The following is a 5,606-nucleotide window of genomic DNA, read 5'->3' as shown; positions in this document are numbered from 1 at the left end:
TAGTAGAGAAAAAGATCTTGAAGAATTAGCTAAAATGATTGTTGTTATGGGTTTGCCATTTAGTTTTGCTGAAAATCCCGGTTTTATTCATTATATTCAAATTGTGTATAATCCACATTTTAAAGGTTTTACTAGAAATACAATTAAAAAGGCTATCTTTGATTATCAAGCTCAACATTTTCAATATCTTCGTTGTTTATTTTATTATAACAATTGTAAAATAGCTATTACTTCTGATATGAGCCGTAGTGTAAATGGTAATGATTATTTCACTATTACTGCGCATTGGATTGATGAAAATTGGACTTTGCAAAAAAGAATTTTAGGTTATAAATGTTGTGAAATGCATAAAACCGGTAGTTATATAGCTCAAACAATTATAAATGTTTTGCAAATTTCATTGGCAGCATGAACTATTAAATTTAATTGTCTATTAGTAAGAGTATAATAATTCAAGGTCTAATTCAAACAGAACCCTTCCTAGAAGGTGGCTGTGTAGATTAGATTTTTTAATACTCTACTAATATTTTGTAACTCAACTTGTACTATTTAATTAATATTAATAAAAGTATAGGCTATTCGCCTTAATTTTTTTTATTATTGTCTTCAAAAGTTCAAATTTAACTTTTAAAGTGTGAAATTTTAACTTTTATAGTTTTAAAGTTTTAAATTTTCAAACTTTTAAAGTGTGAAATTTAAACTTTTAAAGTTTGTATTTAAAACTTTAAAAGTATAAATTTTTTTGCTTCTAATAAAATTATAAGAGGTTTAATATTATTTGTTGTAATGTTCCTAATTTTTTAATTTTAATAAATATTTTTTTTAATTTATAACAGTTGGGACCCGGTTTCCGATCCGGTCCGGTACCGGTCCGTTATCGGTCCGGGATGGGTACACTGATTTTTTTCCGGAATTACCGGTTCCGGTCCATCCCGGTTCCGGTTCGGTTTCGTCCCGTGGTGGCCAGTTTCGTTCCGATTCCGGTCCCGTTGCCAGCCTTACAACCCACTATCCCCTTCTATACCCACTAGACTATTATACTACATATACACACATATCTGCACAACACATGACACGTAGAAAAACCAAAAAAAAAAAAAAACACAAAAGGGGCCCCGTTTGGCCATAGATTTCCCAAATAATATTTGGGGAAAAGTTTAGTAAATAGTGTTTGTCCATACAATTTGTCATTATTTGGCAAATATTTTTGACAAATATTCCAAATTTCAAAATACTAGTTTTTTCTAGTATTTGGGCCAAATCACATTATTTGGGATCTTTTGAAAATTAAAATTTTACGCCAAACTTTTATCTTTTACAAAAACACCCTCTATAGTAGTTTTGTTTGTGTTGTATTACATAATTTTTTTACGTGAACACCAAAGTAGTGATGAAATATTTCGTGGATATGAAAGTGATGATATGGTTGTTGATGAAAATGATGACAATCGGCTTAGGGTACAAAGTCATTGTGTTTTTTGTCTACTTTCACGATGTATGGAATGATTGCTTGTTGCACACACTCCAAACTACCACATTGCTCTAGTGTCATGGACAGTACTTGTTAGTTGTTGTAACGAAGATCCAATTGACTTGTAATACAAACTTATGACTTGTTTTGATGGTTTTTAAAACTTATGGGTATAAATCATATTTTTTTTAAAAGTGAAATATATTTTCCAAATACTATAGCCAAACACATGGTGAAATTTCACCCAAATTTTTATCCAAATAATATTTGCCAAAAATATTTGGAAATCTATGGCCAAATGCTAGCAAAGAAAAACACACACACAGGAGAACGAAAAAAAAAAAAAAAAAAAGAAAAAACAAAATCAGCAACCAAATACACAATACATACTACAATACCCACACATATCTATACAGACACTACACAATCTTTCCTACATACCAAAAAACGTACAGAAAACAAAAAAGAGAGAAAAAGCAGAAAAACAGAAGAAGAAAATTTAGCAACATACTTACTCTCCCACACATACAGCATATGTATTCCTCTTCATATTACATAATTTTTTTCTTTCGACTCAAAAACAAAGGTTGAATTTGAGGTTTATTTTTCGTGGTTTCAAGTTCGTGACTCCTGATTGTTAGTCCTTTCTTCTCATGAACTAATTTTTATAAGAGGTAACACTTACTTATATTCTATTCTTGTATGACGTTATGCCATGATTATGCAAGAATTGATTTCAATATATTAAAGTTGTTCAGATTTCGTATGTGTTTAATCTGTTAATATTCTTTAATGTTATAATATTTAAATATATGTGAACATGTTATATCCTTAAGTTTAGAATAAAATTTGTATAATATGATAATTATTCATTGTATGCTAAAAAAGGGTATGATATTTACTTATTTTTATTGGGCGTGTGGATGCTATATTCTACTTTTATAAAATAGTTAAGGTTTTGATAAGATGCATTTCAAATTTTTGTGTTAATTGTTCTCCCGTGCATATGTTTATTAGTATGTTTATGTGGATTATTATGGATCATTTTCTAGTATAATAATGGTTATTAGTAGGTGGTATAATTGACGTCAACTCGTATTAATTGTAGTTTGACTAATGTTATTTTGCTGGGCACAATGGTATACTATATTGATTTAATTTGGTTTTTGTTTTAATAATGAATTTGTTCATAAAAAATAATAATCTAAATAGGGTACTAGTGTTTATTGTATATGTCCAACTCCTTAAGAAGAAGGATGTTTCTTACGTAATAAATGTTCATAGTATAGTTTTATTTCATGATTATATAAGACTTGATTCCAATATTATGAAATTGCTCGAAATTTATGTGTGTTTAATTTTGATATTATAATGTTGAAATATAATTGTTTAAAATCTTACATATAACTAAACAATGAAGCTATTTAGAATGTTGAAACTATTTATTCTAATACTTAAGGAAATAATTTTAATGTGGTATATTGACAATTATTATAAAAATAACTCATTATGTATTAGAAAAATATTTTTTTAATTTTAGTTAGTTCATGTAACAATAATAATTAAATTTCATCTCAATTAAGAATATGGTTCCACATTTTTTTTAGATTCTTAAGAAACTCAAGGATGCGGTTACGCTCCTTGGCCAAATTCAAGGATGCGGTTACACACCTTGGCCAATTTCAAGGATACAGTTACGCACCTTGGCCAAATTATTTTAATAATTAAACTTTCATTAATTTAAATCAAGAGGTGTAAATAGGAATTATTAGGTGTGAGGTATTCGAGAGGAAAAGACAGTTATGCCTCTAAATGTCAAGACCAAGAATGCGGTTACACATCTAGGTTGAGACCCAATAAAATTCAACAATAATTAAAAAAAAAAGCAAACCATTGTCTATAGACATGATATATCCAAAAGATAGTAAACATAAGTATAAGTCAATAAAAGCGACCGTGCTAAAATCACGGGAATCGAGGGATACCTAATACCTTCCCCTCGGTCAACAAAATTCCTTACCCGAATTTCTGGTTCCCAGACCAAATAAAGAGTCATTTCCTTTTGATTAGGGATTAAACAAAAAGGTGACTTGGAACACCATAACTCAATTCCAAGTGGCGACTCTGAAAAAATAAAATGATCCCTAAATCAATACCGTCACTTAAATTGGAAAAACCCTCACCGCCCGTGTGCAAAAAGGGGTGTGACAATATAAATTATAAATTTAATTTAAATACACATCAACAAAAGTTTAATTTTATAAATTTAATTTATATACCTCCTAATTATATAAATTTAATTTTATCGATCAACAATAAAGTTTATCATCAATATCAAATTTAATATATAAATCTCCTTGAATTGATCATCGGTAATTGATAATGTATTTCATGTATGAAACACTAATATATAAGACTTGATTTGTTAAACTACTCGAGGAGTGTATAATTTATCAACGTATTTCATACTCCGATGAATTATCCTTTACAAGTCATTGCCTACAATATGATCACTACACTTGACATCCATTCAAGATCGAACGTAATAATCTTGATAGAACTTGATTTGTACAGTAATTTACGATGTTCTATTGTCTATTTCATAAAACGAGATAAGACATTGAAGGTTATATACGTACAAATAATTAAACAATTAATTATATAAATATAAAATTTATAATTAATTGTTATCATGACATTTCTACGAGTATTATCTCGCGTATCATACTTGAGTGGATTATATGTTAGCTCTTCACCTCTACATCATTACATGAGATATTAAGTTCATGATTTGTCGACGGACTCATAAAATTTGTACATTACTCTAGAAATATAAGTATAATTATCTCCTAATTCATATGAACGTAGTTTCATACTCTAAATATGGATTATTGATGTTTTTGGTTTATTCCATGAATTCTAACTTTTTATTTATAAAAGTATACAAAATTGTTACACTTTTTTAAACAATTAATTGTAGGTGTAAAATGAAAATTTAATATTATGGAAGCAAAATTATGATTAATAGGAAAATTTTAAACTAAGTTCTCTAAGTAGAACGTGTTTTTAGCGAGTTTCAGTTTCAAGTGGCTTATAGCTTAGTATTGATTGTGAGCACATAATAGACAGTGAATCTGTTTGTATTGGGTTTAACTTTCATACTGGTCCAACTGGGTAGAGTTGTAGTAAGCTTGAGTTGTTAGCATCAACTTGAATTTTTAAGTACCATCTTGTATGTGGAGCCAGTTGCAAGAAGTTGCCCAACAATACACGAGCAAAGTGAGGAAGACAAATGTTGAAAAGGAAACATTAAATAAGGGTAAAGCCAAAAAAAAAAAAAGTTTTTCTTACATTTGAGACTAGAGGATTGCACAACGAGGACACTGCTTTATCATGAGCATAGATGGTGAAACTTGGCTATGTCTCAGAAATCAAAGCAGAACTGGCAGCACAAATGTCAAAACTAGTAACGGTACCGTTCTCCAAGCTGACCTGGAATTTTTAAGGAACTTTGATTTGGTTAGCAATTTCTTAATATCTTCTTGACTTTAAAATGAATTTATTCATCCTTTCCAAAAAAACTCTTAGGTGTCATACAATTATAAGGTACAAAAATTTAGTGATTGAGCCAAGGGGAAACTGTAACGACTCGAAAAATGATAGGTTAAGCAAGAGCCTATGACTTTGTGTTGACTTTATAATGAGGTTCTATGAGGGTTTTTTTATGTAATTTCATTTTAATTGTGTTACATCCGACAATTTAAAATGAATATGAAGAAGCTTGAAATTGGAAGTAGTCACTTTTGGAAAAAGTTCAGAACCTGGAAATTTGGTTAAGTGTGGGAAATCAGTGAGTTTTTGGCCAACTTTGAGCAGTCATAACTCCTAGCTCAGGATGATCCAGGAGTAGTTCCAGTTATGTTTGGAAAGCCCTTGGAACGATCTTTCCAACGCCACCGAGTTTGCTCGATTCCGAGTTCGTATGAGCGAGTTATGCCCTTTGAAAGTTGGGCAGTTAGCAAGGAGTCCGTCCGGAAATTTAAGGGCATTTTGGTCTTTTCACAAATCTTTTCTTTTGAGGTTATATTGTTGTGTTAGGCTGTTTGTGGATCATTTTTGTTCCATTTTAAAAGAG

The sequence above is a fragment of the Solanum tuberosum genome, unplaced genomic scaffold, assembly GCF_000226075.1.
Source record: "Solanum tuberosum cultivar DM 1-3 516 R44 unplaced genomic scaffold, SolTub_3.0 scf00322, whole genome shotgun sequence".
In the NCBI taxonomy this organism is placed as follows: Eukaryota; Viridiplantae; Streptophyta; class Magnoliopsida; order Solanales; family Solanaceae; genus Solanum; species Solanum tuberosum.
The sequence above is the reverse complement of the archived record's forward strand: the minus strand, read 5'-3'. Positions refer to the sequence as shown.